This window comes from Thamnophis elegans, chromosome 6 (assembly GCF_009769535.1).
Source record: "Thamnophis elegans isolate rThaEle1 chromosome 6, rThaEle1.pri, whole genome shotgun sequence".
NCBI classification, from domain to species: Eukaryota; Metazoa; Chordata; class Lepidosauria; order Squamata; family Colubridae; genus Thamnophis; species Thamnophis elegans.
In genome coordinates, this window is record NC_045546.1 from 26,113,819 (window position 1) to 26,132,048 (window position 18,230).

Here is an 18,230-nt window from a genome sequence, read left to right on the forward strand (position 1 = left end):
ACAGATGATGAAAATCAATGAGGAAATAAAATTGCCCTCCCACTTGGGAACAACTCTGTGTCTATAAATGTGTTGAAAGCCACACCTGCAAAATGTATATTTGACTAAAACCTGAAGGAATCAAGTTTTCCTAAAAAGCTGGTAGAATGTAGGACTGAAGGAAAAAAAATTGTATTTGAGGAAATTGGTCCAAGTTAAGTCACTTGTGGGGGGAAATCATAAAATATAAAATTTACTTTTGGGGAGGTTAATCAATTTTAATTTTCCAATTTAATAAAATTTGTATGCTGCCCACTCCCTAGGGATTCTGGGCGGCTTACAGACAGATTAAAAAACATTTAAAAAATTTAAAATTAAAGGTACATTATTAAAATTGCACATCATCCATTCAGTGTAGGTGGGGCTGGACATTGATCAACAGCCCCAGGCCTGCCGGAACAGCCAGGTCTTGGTGGCTTTATGGAAGGCCGGGAGAGTGGTAACGGTCTGGATCTCTATGGGTAGATCGTTCCACAGGGCTGGCGCAGCTACAGAGAAGGCTTCTCCCAGGGAGTCACCAGCTGGCATTGTCCGGTCAACGGCACCCGTAGGAGGCCCAACCTGTGAGATCTAGTTGGTCGTTGGGAGGTATGTGGCAGGAGGCAGTCTCTCAGGTAGCCAGGTCCTAAACCATGTAGGGCTTTAAAAGTAACAACTAGCACCTTGAAGCGCGTTCGGACACCAATAGGCAGCCAGTGCAGCTCGCGGCGGATAGGTGTAACATGGGTGTATTTAGGTACACCCAAGATCACTCACGCGGCTGCATTCTGGACCAACTGCAGGCTTCGAACACTCTTCATGGGCAGCCCCATGTAGAGCGCATTACAGTAATCCAGTCTTGAGGTGACGAGGGCGTGAGTGACCATTCAGAGTGCCTCCCGATCCAAATAGGGCTGCAACTGGTGCACCAGGCGAACCTGGGCAAAAGCCCCCCTGGTCACAGCTGACAGATGGTGTTCTAACGTCAGCTGCAGGTCCAGGACGACACCCAAATTGCGGGCCCTCTCTGAGGGGTGTATAATTTCACCCCCCAGGCTAAGCGGTGGAATGTCTGGACTGTCCTTGGGATGCAGCATCAATAGCCACTCAGTCTTGTCTGGGTTGAGTGCAAGCTTGTTCGCTCCCATCCAGACCCTGACAGCCTCCAGACACTGGCACATCACTTCCACTGCTTCGATACAATTGAGTATCGTCCACATATTGATGATATTTGATCCCGTGCAGGCGTACGATCTCACCCAGCAGCTTCATGTAGATATTAAATAGGAGGGGGGACAGGACCAAACCCTGCGGCACCCCATATTTGAGGGGCCTAGGGATCGATCTCTGTCCTCCAACCAACACCAACTGAGACCTGTCCGAGAGGTAGGAGGAGAACCACCGTAAAACGGTGCCTCCCACTCCCACCTCCCCTAACCGCCGCAGAAGGATACCATGGTCGATGGTATCGAAGGCCGCTGAGAGGTCAAGAAGCACTAGGATAGAGGAATGTCCTCTATCCCTGGCCTGCCAGAGATCATCGATCAGCGCGACCAAAGCAGTTTCAGTGCCGTAACCAGGCCTGAACCCCGACTGAAAGGGATCCAGATAATCTGCTTCATCCAAGGTCCGTCAGAGTTGAAAGGCCACCACTTTCTCAACAACCTTCCCTACAAACGGGAGGTTGGAGAATGGACGGTAGTTGTTTAAGATGGCTGGATCCAGGGAAGGTTTCTTAAGGAGGGGTCTCACCACCGCATCCTTTAGGGGGTGCGGGAAGGATCCCTCCCGGAGAGAGGTGTTAACAATCCTCTGGATCCAGCCATGTGTCACTTCCCTGCTGGTCGAGACCAGCCAGGAGGGACATGGGTCCAGTAAACAAGTGGAAGCACTCACTGCTCCCATGGCCTTGTCCACTTCCTCAGGGGCAACAAGTTGAAACTCACTCCATAAAATTGGATCAAGACCCTCCCCCGGCATCTCGGCTGGTACTGTCCAAGTGGAGTCCAGGTCCATCCAAATCCCAGAGATTTTATCCGACAGAAACTGAACAAACTCCTCAGCTCTACCCTGTAAGGGTTCACCCGCATCCCTCTCTTTCAAGAGGGAGTGTGCTATCCTAAACAGAGCGGCTGGGCGAGATTCTGTGGATGCAATAAGAACAGAAAAATGAGCACATTTTGCCGCCCGTATCGCCACTAGATAATAAAGGCTCTTAATTGTGTTCGGTCGGATTCAGAGTTACTAGCCCTCCAGCGTCGCTCTAAGTCTCTCTTTTGGTGCTTCATCTCCCGGAATTCCTCAGTAAACCAAGGACCCTCCTGGATCCACTGCCGCGGAGAAGCCGTAAAGGTGCAATCCGGTTTAGAGCCTCCGCCGCCGCTGTATTCCAAGCAGCGACCAGGGACTCCGCCAGACTGTGGGCCAGGGAGTCAGGTATCCCACCAAGCGCCATCTGAAATCTCATAGGGTCCATAAGGTGCCTGGGGCGGAACCACCTAATCGGTTCCCCCTCCCTACAGTGGGGGATCAGAGATCCTTTTGTCCGGTTCTTGTAAGATCTCTGGTTTAGATTCCATTTTGAATCATCAAAAAGTAGATTCCACATCTACACCATCTAAGGCCTGTGACAGTTTATTATTTTTTTTATTATTATTTAGTATATAAGAAGAACATATCTACACAGAGAAGTAAACATATCTACACAGTCCACATAATTAAAGCTTCTTTGGTAGTGGCCTCATAACTGGACGTTCAACTCAGTTCTCCAGGCGATTGCCTCTGGCATTGCTTCATGCAGATCTTCTAGACCAGGAAACTTTTAACTCCCAGAATTCCACAGCCAGTGCATGCTGGCTGAGGAATTCTGGGAGTTGAAGTCCACAAGTCGTAAAGTTGCCAACGTTGAAGACCCCTGTTCTAGACAACCATGTATGTTGTGGATAATCTTGCAATATGTTTAATAGAGGGCTCTGGCAGTGATTGATCCTTAATACCTTGCCTTAGGTACCTGGGCTGGATAGTTAGGAAAACTATGCTGGTAACACCTAATTGAGTGTATTGTTTTGGTTTGTAGCATCAAGATTTAAATAGTTAAATATCACGTTAAAGTTGTATGGCATCCAGAGAAACAGTTGTGGGTGGCCATATAAATCATTTAAATAAATAAGTAAATAAACAAATAATTATATAGTTAAAGTGATCTTAATTGTTAACTTTGGAGGCTATTATCATTTTTCCTTTACTAGGGTCAGATCACTTTCTGGTCCAAATGCAATCAATTATCATCCATTTCTTCCATGAATTCATCCAAATTCATTCAGATAGTCTGCCTTTATGAACCCAACTAGTTTCAAGTGGGTGCTTGGAGATTTCTCCAGTAAACCAGTGCAGGACTATCAAATTTGTTGCCCGGAGGCTGGATGCATCACACACTGGCCACACCCATGCCCAGTTTAGTGAAGGGGAAAAAGTCACAAGTCTAACACCCCTGATCTAGTGTGCGAAGGTCCTGATTCATCACTGAGAAGAAGTGGAATGTGGAGCTATTGATGAAGTTGTTTTTAAGCAGTCTCTCTTTGCCAGCTGATCATAAGTATCTCCTTTATTTTTGGATAACTTTTCTGGAAGGTATTTGGGGTACGATACCGCCAAATTTGTGTCATTTCAGATATTTTATTTTTGAATTGTATTGTGTTTTGCTTTTGGTGGCAAGCTGTTATGAAGGAATGTGTACCTGGCTTTGGTAATGGGAAAAGAATAAGCCAACAATTAATGAGGACTTTCAGAAAAAAAATATTTAGTCTGAAGAAAGAGGAAGGAATAACAAAGAAACTCAAAATAACCCTTTCTTTATTTTGTTTGTCATAAGATGGAACAGAGAGAAACTCTTAACGTGTTATCAAGATTTTGTTATTCTTAGAATTCCTGCTGTATCTGTTTCACAACCTTGTATATCTCAAAGGGTTGACTTAAGTCTCAAAGGCCCTTCTCTTTTGGAGAGGCATCAGGCCTAGGTTTTCCAGATAGCTGAACAGGCAAAGGAGAACATGAACAATTGGAAAGAAGGACACACTAACTTGTTGAGCTTTCTTGGCATTGCTGATAAAAATTGAAAAACTAAGTATTTATGCCTATCTGTATATTAAATTACTTTTTCCAGCAACAGAAAGACTCATTTTTCAAATGCAGGAATGTGCTAGAGATTAGGAGGCAGATGACTTCAGTTTGTGGCTTGTTAATTTCAGGCAATAGCACAAGTAAATTTGAGGATACTAATTAAGGTCATGGAGCAGAGCTTGTTAACTTGTGGTTAGCATTTATTAGTAAATGGCTAGGCTCAGGAGTGGGCTGCACAGGGGTTTGGGAGAACCTTTAGCTAAGATTCTTTGCAGTTCGGAGAACCCCCAAATCCCATTCCTGGCTGGCCTTCCCATCCCACCCCGTCCCTCCCAGGAGTCCCCATGCAGCCCATTTTGGATGCAGATAAGTAAAAGGCGTGCGGGGAGACTTGGGACAGGGGAAAACGAGCCTACTGGAAGTTCAGGAAGGCCAGAAATGGACCTGTTCCTAGCCCCCAGAGGGCCTCCGGAGCCTGGAGAGCCTGTTTTCGTCCTCCCGGAAGCTCAAGGAAAACCTCCGGAGCCCAGAGAGGGTAAAAGCAACACTCCCTGCCATGGTGCAGGAGGCCGACTAGGCCACATCCACCTTGGCCACGCCCACCCAACAACCTGGCAGAGAATCCCTTGCTAAAATTTTTGAAGTCCACCCCGGACTGGGCTACAGAGGAAAGCTGCTCAGGAAGAGATTCTTTGTAGATATAGGTGGTCCATGAGTTATGACTGGTTATTTTATGTACACACACACACACACATACACACACACACACACACACTGTAAATAGTTGCACCTTTACCTTGCATTGCCACATATTGGGCAGGTCAGTTTTATGACCCCTTGGCTGCTCTGCATTCACATGACCATTATTTGTGTTGTTCCTTATTGGTTTATAGAGTTTTTTGCCAGTTTCTGTCAAAAACCATCCACTCAAATGAATGGCTTGATAACTGCAGCGTTTGCTTAACAATCACTACAAAAAAAAAGCCACAATACTACTTCCAGTCTCCATGGGTGTCTCCAATTCTAACCATACTGACTTACAATCAAGTTTTTGGTCAACTTATGGTCATAGATCAAGGACTATCTGTACTCAAAAAGTCAGAAGATATTTGATGTTAAGGTTATGCATAAGCTAGACAGAAGACTTGAGAACAAAACAAAGGACATGCCCTCCTTTTGCCAGATATTTGTAATTCTAATCGGACCTAGAACATGATGACTCATCTTTGAATGTCCTATCTACAGAACAAGTTATCAAGGCATTATTAAAACATCAACAACAATGGAATACACAGCTAACAAATATGTACAACTACAATGTAAGAAAGAAACTCAAAATAACCCCACCTTGATTTTTTTGTTTCGTATAATAGCAAGTGAAGAGAAACTCTGACAATTTTTCCAGATTCTGTTATTCTATAAAAAGGTAAAGGTTCCCCTTGCACATATGAGCTAGTCGTTCCTGACTTTAGGGGGCAGTGCTTATCTCTGTTTCAAAGCCGAAGAGCCAGCACTGTCCAAAAACATCTCTGTGGTCATGTGGCTGGCATGACTAAATGCCAAAGGCACACAGAATGCTGTTACCTTCCCACCAAAGGTAGTCCCTATTTTTCTACTTGCATTTGTACATGGTTTTGAACTGCTAGGTCGGCGGAAGCTGGAACAAGTATTGGGAGCTCACTCTGTTACGGGGTGCTAGGGATTCGAACCGTCAACTGCTGATCTTTCTAATCGACAAGCATCTTAGCCACTGAGCCACCGCATCCCTCTATACTACAACAATAAAAAACATTGCTGGAATTTCAGCTACATCTGTTTCCTGTCCTGACCTACCAAGAAAATCAGACAGCTGCTGAGTCTGTTTAGACCAGGGCTGTCAAACTCTGGGGCTCCAGGCCAGATGTGTCACATGCTGGCCACACCTACACACCCAGTTTAGCGAAGGGGGGAAGTTCTGATACGTCACATGACAATTCCGTGACAATGTGAGTTTGACACTCTTGGTTTAGATCAATGTTTCTCAACTGTTACAACTTTAAGATGTGTGGACTTCAACTCCTAGAATTCCTCTAGCTAGCATGAAGTTGACGGGAATTAAAGTACACATATCTTAAAGTTGTCAAAACTGAGAATTGTATATTTCCTTTTGCAGAATCCAGAAAGGCAGAATGAAATAAAGAAAAACCCAAGAACATTACAGTATCAGTTAAGCCTGTAAAAGCAATTTAAAAGACTAAGTTAAAAGGTATGCTTTCAAGTCTCTGTTAAAAGCAGAGACTGGGAGCCAATCTTAACTTGGACAGAATACATTCGAAATCAAGATTTATGTAGAAGACATTCACTCAGCTAACAAGAAGGCATGCTGTTTGGAGGAAACACCTGAGGGGAAAATCCTCAAGAAAACGTCCAGAATTTTATGTTAAACAAAGAAATATTGGGTCACAAAATTATAGAAAAGTTGAAACATATCGTTCAAGAATTCAGAAACCAGGTTGCTTATTGTCATTTTCTAAGCATTAAAAACAAGTAATTGCCTAGGCCAGATATGTATATCATGTTTTATATGCTATAAGGAATGTTCTTCCATTTTAATTATGCATTCAGTGGCATATAGCAAAATGAAGCAACTCGCTCCATGCAATATGAGAAGGAAAGAACAACTAAAACTGGGATCTGAAAAAAGGCCTGAAGTTTCATTCTTGGGATTTTTAAAATGGCCAAAATGTCTTCCTTCTGCACCGGCTTTTTTTAAAAAAAAATAATGTATGTTCATTTGAGGCCCATTCCTGAAAATTTCTTATCACCACATTTTGTGCTGACAAAATTTTTCTCCATTGGGCAAAAATGTAAATGATGTATATAATCTTTGAAATATCTAAATTGATATCACAATATATAAAAGAGTATATTAAAACTGAGCACATTACAATTAAAAGACATAAAGATACTGTTTCACAAGCAAAGTGTAGGACACCTGCCAATAGTCATCCTTTCCCTGTTAGCTAATCTAATATAAACAAACTTTATAATCAGAAGCCCAATGTGGACGGTATTTTGGATACTGAACCTAAATTTAATTTTTTTTCTATTTTTCTTTTATATTGCCTAAGAAAGAATACTGAGGCATTCTAAAATTGGAGAGTTTGCATATTATTCTGCCACTTTTTAGCAGGTAAATAACATTGCCCTAATTTTATTTTATTCAAGCTGAAAAGTTAAATGTTCTTTTTCTTATTTTTCTTGGCAGCAAATTTATATATGAGATCATTAATGACATTCTTCTTCCAAGACTCCATTCTACAGAATAGAGAATAGAAGATGATAGTCTTGATTGCAGCACTGGGAAAAGTAATTTATTTTTAATCAATTACAATTTGGAGAAAGTTCTCTGCCCTTCAAAATTTGAAATAGAAACATACAAAGGTGAAATGGTATGATAATATTTAGAAAAATGTCAACTAATTTCCAATGTATATTTTAATATTATAGGTACTTTAAAAGCATTCTTCCATTTGCTTACTATATAAGATAAATGTAAAATACTTTAGTTTTAAGGGAAGAGAAGTTTGGGTATTTTACAAAGTCACCAATATTCATCTCCAATCAATCCATATTCAGAATGTTCTATCCAATCTAATAAAAAATATACATAGAAATAAAATGGCGTTTCTTCAGCTCAACTGTAAGCCCTTTATATCAGTGGTCCCCAACCTTTTTATCGCCGCGGACCAGTCAGCCTTTGATAATTTTACCGTGGCCCGCTGAGCGCGCGCAGGGGTGGGGGGGCGTTGTTCGTGACGACACATTGATTGCGTACCTGCGCGGGGCTCTCTTCCCTGGAGCCTTTGCGCACGGCCCAGGAGCTTTTGCGCACGGCCCAGGAGCCTTTGCGCTGCAGCGATCATGTCCCCCGGCCGCTGCAGCAATCATGGCCCCCGGCCGCTGCAGCGATCATGGCCCCCGGCCGCTGCGCGGCCCGGTGCCAGGTACTCCACGGCCCGGCACCGGTCCGCGGACCGGGGGTTGGGGACCACTGCTTTATATAATATTATACATTTCCATCTTGAAATTATAGGAGCAGTCCCACATATACATTTTGCAACTTCAATGTAACAGGAATTCTAACTGGTAGAAATTTAGTTCATCTCCCAGACTCTCTAATACGATTGGAAGCTAATTAAATAAGCTATATATTAGTTAAATATTCAGGTCAAAGAAGAACATCAAGATTCAATAAATTGAGTGGGTGGGTCACCCAAAATACTGAAATAATATTTGATCCTTTTATTCTAATTTGTTATCCGACAACTTCCATTCAAAAATAATAATAATCTGATCATTTCAAATAATGAATCATGCTTGCATGGAGGCTTCTGCCCACACAGATGCTGGCAATTGCCCCCTTACCTATCTCCCTTCAAATATGTTCTCTGAGGCAATTTCAACCATGTGGGCCAGTATAGGACAAAGGAGACACATTTTCAAATCAGAGCAAGCCAGTAAGCCATCAAATGGAATGCTCAAGTATCTTACTTTCCTTTGTCCCATTCTGTGAAGAATTCTGAATACGCTGAATATTATTTTAAAAATGCTGCAAAGAATTTAATTTAGCCAATATTAGAAGTGCTATGGATGATTTAATTTAGCCAATATTGTTGTCACAAAAGCCTATTTAAAGTGGAAGAAATTTTAGATATTATTCTTTCTTATTTTAATATAATTAATGTATGTTTAAGTGTTCTCACTCAGGTGGGAAATAGATTTTCTCCCTACCACAAATCTCAAGCTCATGCTATTAGTTCCAGGAGATGGCACTAAAAATTCTATGCATTTTAAGAGTAGGTTGTGGGATTTCTACCCATTCGCAAGGAAAGGTTAAGCAGTCCTGAAAGAGGAAAGTGGTAATAAAAGCACTACAAAGCAAACTGGGCTGTCTATATAAAACTCTGATGATTTGGGGAATAGGATAGGGAAGACATCTAACCTTCTACCATCAGGGAAGTGCAGTCAGGGGAGGCAGGGGAGGCAGAGCCTCACAACTGTCATCATGAAAAGAAAAAAAATGTAAAAGAAAAAAGGCAAGAGTTGAGGTCAGGCTGAGCTAGTTGCTGCCAGAGTCACCGTGTGGATGACTCTGCTTAACTGTTTAAAAAAGCCTCTAAAAAAGCACCCTCTACAGGAGGAGGCGGGAGAACAACGTGCCTCATCTAGTCTGGCGTTTTATGATCACTCGAGCAGAGTTAAGCAAGGGTTAAAAGCTGAAAAATTCCTGACGTAGATGAGGCACGTCTCCCACCTCCTCCTGTAGAGGGTGCTTTTTTAAGGGGTTTCTTTAAACAGTTAAGCAGAGTCATCCACACGGTGACTCTGGCAGCAACTACTGTAGCTCAGCCTGACCTCAGCTCTTGCCTTTTTCCTTTTACATTTTTTTTCTTTTCATGATGGCAGGCAAGAGCAGAGTTGAAATCCTCTCTGAAACAGCTGGAAAAGGTACATGTGGGAGGGAGGGGGAGGAATTCAAACTTCATCCTCCTGGTGCGGGGCTTTGGACAAAGGCTGGAGGGAAGTGCTCTCCCTCCCCAAGTGTAGTTTGATTGCCATGTTGTCTTTTCAAACCTGTAATCAGTGAAGCTGGGCTGGATCCTTCCGGGGCTGGGGAAAAGTGTGTGTGATCCAGTATGGCTCTTTGACTAGCTTCCTGCCTCCTCCTGTGGTCTCCCTGACTCCCTCCAATCCAACTTTGTGTGTGTTTGTTTGTGTGTGTGTGCTTGTTTGAGAGAGAGTTTGTTTTAGTGAGAGAGGGGAGGGGGTAGGAGAGATAGTCCAATCCTACTTCTGTGTGTGTGTGTGTGTGTGTGTGTGTGTGTGTGTGTGTGTGTGTTTGAGAGGGGGGAGGGAGGGAGAGAGGGAAGAAGGAGGGGAAGGGAGAAGAAAAAGAAAAAGAAAGAAGGAAACTTATTTCGCAAAAGAGAAAAACAAATGCTGTCGCTTTAAATCGGAACTGAGCATGCCTGGCTGTGGAATTCTGGGAGTTGAAGTCCAAATTTTTTTTAAAAAATTGTGTCAGTGTCTTACCAGCCATAAACCTCACCGCACGTCACTGTCTACCATACAGGTTCTATAAAGTATAGAGGAGGTCTTTGGTTGAGAGAAAGAACTGTTATCAATCTAGGAAACAGATCAACATGGCTTAAGTCATATAAAGAGAAATTTAAGAAAATGTCTCAGACAAGCACCACCCTAATTCTAAAGAAAATAAGAGAAAGATGAGGGAAAGCATATTCAGATTTACTATAATAAAACTAATATTATATCTATGTGGCATCGTTTTCATATTTTGGTCTATCTTGTAGGATGACACCGACTTAGCCTTTGCCTTTATTTCCAACATTTTGATGGCCTTATGTAAAACATGCATATGCATACATATATATAAAGGGAAAGGGAAAAGTTCCCCTCGGACATATATTCTAGTTGTTCCCGACTCTAGGGGGAGGTGGCATATCTCCGTTTCAAAACCGAAGAGCCAGCGCTGTCCAAAGACGTCTCCATGGTCATGTGGCCAGCATGACAAAACACCAAAGGTGCACGGAACCTTCCCACCAAAGGTGGTTCCTATTTTTCTACTTGCATTTTTACCTGCTTTTGAACAGCTAGATTGGCAGAAGCTGGGACAAGTAACGGGAGCATAGTCCATTACATGACACTAAGGATTTGAACCGCTGAACTGCTGACCTTTCTGATTGACAAGCTCATCGTCTTAGGTATTGAGCCACTGTGTCCCTTCAACATGTATACAGTGTGTCTTTTTTTAGAAAAAAATCAGTAACTATTTTTGTATTTATATAATAGAGTAATTTTACTCAATACAGAGAAGTACGAAGTAAAATGGTTACTGTATTTTGGTACTACAGATTAGATTAGATACATTTTCTTGTGTCCTTACAGATGGAAAATTTTGTACCTTGCCCTTAATTGTACCTTTTATGGATTCTTTTACACTCACTTTTCAAAGGTTGGGTCCTTGGTTTTTCCTGCTATATATACCCCAATGAACCCTAGTGTGAACATCAGTTTAAATTAATTTGATAGTCTGCAGAAAAGACATCAGTGATTTCTTTGTCACTAAGAACATTTATCAACTTATCAAGTCTCGGAATTTGTTTCCTCTGAAAATGTGTTTGGTTCCTTCTCTCTTGCCAGTGGAAAAGAGTCAGAGTTCCTTCTTTCACCAGCCCTTAGTATTGTTTTTATCTTTACATATTTTACCTCTGTTTCTTTTCTTTTACTGTTACTAGCTGCCTTTCTGGAAAACCAGAAAATGAAGAGATTCTCATAAGGTGAGGTTTAATTTGAGTTGGTTGGACCAGCACTAAGACTTTCCATCATCACCTTCCATGAATAACCTTTCCTAGTCAGAAGTTGCCAGTTTTTTGTCCCAGTGCTAAAGCTCCTGAAAAATGGCTCATTTAAGAACCATTCACAATTGTGATGGTTATGAAAAAATAACTTTGGGACTAATCCTTGCATTAGTGGTGCTTGGTGGCACATTGGTTATAATGTAGTACTGCAGGCTACTTCTGCCGACTTCTTGTTGCCAGCATTTCGGAGGTTGGATTCTCAACAGCTCAAGGTTGATTCAGTCTTCCATCATTCCAAGGTCGGTAAAATGAGGACCCAGATATATATAGTGCTAATGATCAGATGAGTGCAAAGAATTCTACGCCAGTTAGTTAGAACAGAGGAAGTTTCTTGAATGATAGGTAAAATGCTTTCAAAGGAAAAAAAACAAGAAAGTCCAGTTTCCTTTTAAGGGGGAAAAAAGCATTTTGGAGACTAACTGTAAATCAATTTTACATACTCTCTGTCATTACCATTAATAATGGACAGGTGAATACTTGGCATTACTGATTTTCTAGATATCTAGGCAACTTATCTCTTTAATGGCCTGTAAATATCTTGCTTTGCTTTGTTCTTTCAAACTTCCACTTTTCTCTTGATTATTTTCTTGATGTTTATGTTTAAACCCTCTTTGACTTACCAAAACCTAAATTCTTTCGTAAATTGGACTTTTTAAAATTAACTTGGCTTTAACTGTAACTTTAATATGCCCTTATGTCAGAGGTGGGTTCCTACCAGTTTGCACCTATTCAGTAGAACCGGTTCGTCAAATCTACCAAATCAATTAGAAATGGTTCCACCAGTGGACCCGGAGAGCAGGCCACATCTACAGAAGAGGTTCCAAAAAATTTTGAAACCCACCACTGCCCCCCCCACACACACACAGACTGACAGAGAGAGAGAGAGAGAGAGAAAGAAAGGAAGAAATAAATAAATAAAAAAGAAAGAAAAAAAGAGAGAGATGAAAGAAAAAAAGAAAAAAGGGACAGAGAGACAAAAGGAAGGAAAGAGAGAGAGAGAGAAAGAAAACACATGACTGGCAAGGCACTCCCACCAGGTCACATGGCTGGCAAGCCACTCCCACAAAGGAGGCCACACCCACAGAGTAGGTTCCCAAAAAATTTGAAATCCACCACTGCCTTATGTCCACATTTAATTAATCTTGTTTATCCTGGAACCAGCTGTCAGTTCCTACCTGGCTCCTGTCTGGCTTTTACTTCTGTAAAGCTTGTTCAAATCTTTCTTACCAGAGGGAGACCAAGAGTTATTTTAGAGACACATGCAGTTGCATTTATGGAAACAACTGCAAATAATAAGTATTTCTTGCACAGAAGTTTAGGATTTATATAAAATGGGCTACTGCGAAATATGCAACTTTCTAAATTGTTCTTGTACTGCTGACTCTATAAGAAATACATATTGATGCGAAATCACTGAAAATTATTACCTATTAAAATATAAAATATTTAGTACAGACAATCGATAGACAACACACAAAGATTGAAATAAGGTTCACCAGTAACATAAAAATAATGGGAACAGCAACATTGGAGAGGAAGACTTTATAATTCCTTAGAATGTGCACACATAGAGTGTCACAGTACTGAAGTTTTCTCTGAATTGTTCTTTCCACAATTAATATTATAACCCTTTTTAAATAATGTAAATAAATGGAATGAAATCTTGATAGGGAAACTGGATGAAGTTTTGATTTCCTCCATCACCAACCGCCTTAGATGGTTTTCCAGGAGAACAAAAAACTTATTTGTAAACATGGATCAAAACCTGTCACTGAACATCTGCTAAGTTAAAACCTAAACCTAATCCTCAACCATCTTTTTCTGTGACAGAGATTAATTTCTAGAATTGCCTCAAGGATATTGAAACTGATTTCTCAGAGATGGAGACAGTTTCCTGGCACTGAAAACATATGAGCTATAAAGATAAACCACTGAGAAGATCAAAACTGTTCTCTGTTATTGAAAAATCATTTAATTGTAAGTGTTAGGATGCCATTTCTGCTACTGTTGGGATGTCATCTATAATAGAGCAATAATTTTCCAGTGTCTGAAGGGCAATAAGAAATAGATTGCTTAGGCAATGCACAACTTGGTTTTCAGTTGCTATGAAATATGGAATATTTTCCCCATATTTAAGCATTTTTAAAAGAGGGATTTCGATTAAAATATATTACCATTGCATCGCACACTATCGTTGTCTTATGCCAATAGAAAAATTATTAAAGCTAATGCTACTTTTATGAATATCAGATTATGGATAGGACTAACAAAACTGAGTTGCAAAAACTCAAGACAATCACTAGATAAAGTTTTTCCTTTGGAACCACATAATGGTTATCTGGATTTGTAACACTTGTTATAGGAATGATTCCAGACTTAAAAATATTTTTTTCTTCTATTCATTTGTGCCCAATTCTCAGAGACTGCCTGGATAAGTCCCTGTAGTTTTCTTGGCAAGAGTTCCAGAACTGGTTTGCCATTGCTTCCTTTCTAAGAGTGAGAAAAAGTGACTGGCCCAAGGTCACACAATTGGTCTTCCACACAAGGTGCACTGGAACTTGCCCTCTCACAATTTCTAGCCTGATGCCTTAACCACTATACCAAATGATCTCTCTACTGTATAAGTGAATTAGGTGAATTTCAATCAACAGGACTTGATTTGTCTCACTGATAACAATGGATGCAACCAAGGTTCATAGGTTAAAGAATCTGTTTACACAAATGTCAAAGATTCTTAGTCGTTCAGGTAGAATTGTCTGGAAGTTGAATCATGACAAATGGACTTATTTTTTTGTTGGTTTGAGATGTTTTTGTTGGTTTGAGATGCCCATCTGAACAACTTCTTCAGTCTGAACAAGTTGGTTAGGGGAATCTGAGTAGAGGGGTGTTGGAATGCACCACTCCTAACATTCTTAGGGGTATTTCTACATCAGCTTCAGGGTTGCTTCCCTTAAATATGTGAAAGAAAATTCTATGTCATCCAGGTACAATTGTTTGAGACTTGAATCATGCAATTTTGAATTTTTGAAGTTTATATTTATGTTTATATAAATGTTCTACTTATTGAAGCATTATAGGCTAGTAAATTATAATCCTTTTGGCTTTAAGAAAAACCAGTAATATTTACAATGTACAAATGGGCACGTACTTAAAATCACTTCATAAAATCATTGGGTTTGAAAGCATATTCAAGCTAATATCTACAGTTGTTATAGTGTATATATATTGTTTGTGTGTGGATGTCAGAGGAACCTGGAATTCACCCCAAATTTCAATTAATGAGTTCTACATTTTGACCTAGAAAATGTTTCAGCTACAGAATCAGTGGGAACTGCTTTGGGTGATCAGCTTATCTCCATGACTTCAGTTATGACTAATTCTTTCTAAATAAAAGTTTTTGAGTCTTTTAAAATATGAAGATTTCTTATTTAAAAGTTGGAGTTCAGAGCAAGTTGAAACTAGAACCCAACATTAAGGTTCAAGAATCACATATATTATTCAGCTTCAAAAGTATAAAGTGCATATAAAAGAAAGAAAGAGAAACTACATTAATTCATTACAAATCTAAAAATGACTTTAAAAAGGAGGAGGAGGAGAAGGAGGAGGAGGAGAAGCAAGCAGCCAAAGTAAATCAACCAGTCAGTCAGCCAGGATATGTGTAAAAATGCAAATTATATTTTTTGGTCAGTTGACAACCATATATAGTAAATATGATCTTCTGAATTTTCAGATACTTTAGGTTTTGAAAGTGCAATTTTAAAAAGATTGGTAATGTTATACTTAAAATACTTTTGGCGCTTCCCACAGTTGTCTGAAAAATGAGTGGCAATGTTGATGTTTTAAATAAATAAATACTGAAAAATAAATTACCCCAGTCTCAACAGTTTAAAATGACACAGTCCTCTCAAAACACTGGTTATGTATTCATTTTTCTTTTTCTTTTTGGTCAGACATTTAATTGAGGTATCTTATTAACCAACGACCACCGTTTCTCAAATTTTTAGATTTGTATCAAAAAACTGAAGTAAAATTTTAATATTGGAGCATATATAAAATTATGTGCTACAAAGAGAACGTTTTAAATCTGAAAGGGAAGTATAGAAAGCATTGTATAAATGCAAAATGTATGAATTAATTAATTTTTAGGTGGGATTACATCAAAATTGCCACCCAAATTTAGGATTCATCCTCAGAGAAATTACCTGATTTAAGTAAGTATTTGAATTGATCTTATTAATGAAGGATTATATTCTAATTGTACTGGACTATACCCATGATGGTGAACCTATGGCACGTGCCCCCCTGTTTTTGTTTCAGGAGGCTTCAGGGAGGCCTGTTAGGCCCAAAACGGGCCCTGGAGCGGGTGTGGTCGTCCCCCTCCCCCGCAGATGGTTCTGGTCCCAGGAGACTTCAGGGACATGCGCGGGAGGGCGGGGGGAGTACAGGGGGGTGTCGCACGTGCATTGCTTTATGGGTGTGGGCACGTCCCCATGCGCTTTCAGCCCGCGAGAACAAAAAGGTTAACCATCACTGGACTCTACTGTACTGAATACAATTATTTCCAGGGAGTAATAAAAAAGGGTGTATAAACCATGACCTCTGGTCAATAGAAAGATGTACGAGATTTATAAAATGTATCAGTTCCAAATAAATGTTTATTTGCTTATCCTTTAATCGCTTCACAGCTTGTTTTATATGCAGGAAATTCTTTTTTTATTTAAATTGCTGGTTTGCAATGTTTTTCATTTGATTTATTATAGGTCTCAAACTGAAGAGAGAGAAAACAAATATCTCTGCTTCTTGAAGGGCGGCAGCTTGCAGAACTGTGACAATTTTAGCTGACTCTAATCTGGACCTAAGAGGGTTCAAAATCTTTTGCATAATATGCAAATTTGGAATGAGGAGATTAATACAGATAAAATCTAGTGCATAACTTGAATAAACATTTTAGAGGTTTAAAGCAGAAATCTGATGATTTATACTGAAAAAGCAGACATGAAAAATAGTAATTGGTTTAGAGCAGTGTTTCCCAACCTTGACAACTTGAAGATGGCTGGGGAATTCTGGGAGTTGAAGTCCGGACATCTTCAAGTTGCCAAGGTTGGGAAACACTGGTTTAGAGGGAACCAGAATAATTCAACCTGAAAATACCATTGAAAGTTAACTAAACTCTGCAATTGAAATTACCTATTTAAAGCATCTCCAACTCAGCAATTATTTACAATTCCTGCAAATGACTTAAAATATTGATCAAAAGCAGCATTTATATGAGATTCTTTCATGGCAATTATTATATTGGCTTAAAAGTGAAGTCGCTTGCTGTGTGATCAAACATTTCCATTCACTTAAAAATCCAGTTCCATTGTTCTCAGTTTTATAAAATTTAAAGTGGAAGGCCATGTTCTGCATTTATTAAGGCATTATATGAAAAGTACAGAGGTAATCTGCTTTTCTGAAGGACCTACACAGAAGGCTCAGAAGTAGAATATTTTTTAGTAAAGCTCTGATCACCAATACCCGTACTGTGGGCATTTTAAAAGGATGTATGAAACAGACCCGGCTTCTAAATTTGAGCACATACATTTTTGACCTTCTTTTAATTACTGGTGTGATTTTTTTATAAACATCCAGATGCTGCTGAGATATTTTAGAATTAAAGCAATAGCAAGGTTTTTAAAATATATCTGCTTTTTAGAGACAGATATTTGAGTTCAGGGAAATTATTGGAATGTATTTTAAGTTCATTCCATTTAGAACAATATTTTTTCCTGTGATTTTAGCTTTCATCTGTCTTTCCTTTTGTATTAATTTAACGCACACACCCCTTTAGAAGTTTTTCTTCACGATTAATTTTTCAAAATTTGTCAGCCAAGTTTATTTTTATTTCCTTCATCCGATAGAAAAATTGGTCTCTGAAAGTAAAAGTTGTTTTCTCTCTTCACAGACTTTTAATTCTATACAATGTATTTTTTAGTTTTATAGAATATAAAAAGGCTTTAATTTACACTCAATAAATTGGGCAATTTAAAATCTGTTGTTGCTTATTCAAAAGCTCATATTCTTCCATAACAGGTAGAAGGGTTTGGTGATGTGTTAACCAACTATAAATGGGTGGAAATTCAAAATCTGCTACAGGTAAGTAGTTTGTACTAACAAATGTTTACAATTTGTGATGGACATAAAATTACTGACCCACTAATTTTTATTTACATCAGTCATTATGCCTTTTAATAAGAGGAAAGGAAAGTAATCCCTACTATGTAAAATACTTTTTAAAAATTTGAAAAGCAATGATAATTTGTTTTTAATCTTAATGAAAGAAAGCTTTTGTTTAATGGTTTCAGAAGACATAATTCTTTTAAACTGCATCTTTGTCTGGATGATTATTCTTGGTGTCAAAGAAATTCTAGCCAAAACTTTCCAAAACCAGTGAGAGGCATTGCTCTGTTATGTAGCTCTATGTAATCAATGAGTAACAAGACAGAAGAGTGCTATGCTGTCAGATGCTATTTCAGATGATACTCATTTTAATTACTTCACACCATAACTATCTCAAAATTTGCTGCAATGCAGGAGAAAATTGAGGAAAGAAACAAAGCAATAAAATGGGCTGTGCTGCTGTAATACATCTGTTTCCAGATGGGAGTCATTCAATTCAGCACATAATTAAAA

General features: G+C 39.5%; 1 protein-coding gene across 3 annotated transcripts in view; it reads right to left on the bottom strand.

The window, feature by feature from the left end:
- DCLK1 (doublecortin like kinase 1) overlaps nt 1-18,230 on the bottom strand; it is a 169,706-nt gene that overhangs the window by 71,411 nt on the left and 80,065 nt on the right. The window lies entirely within an intron of this gene.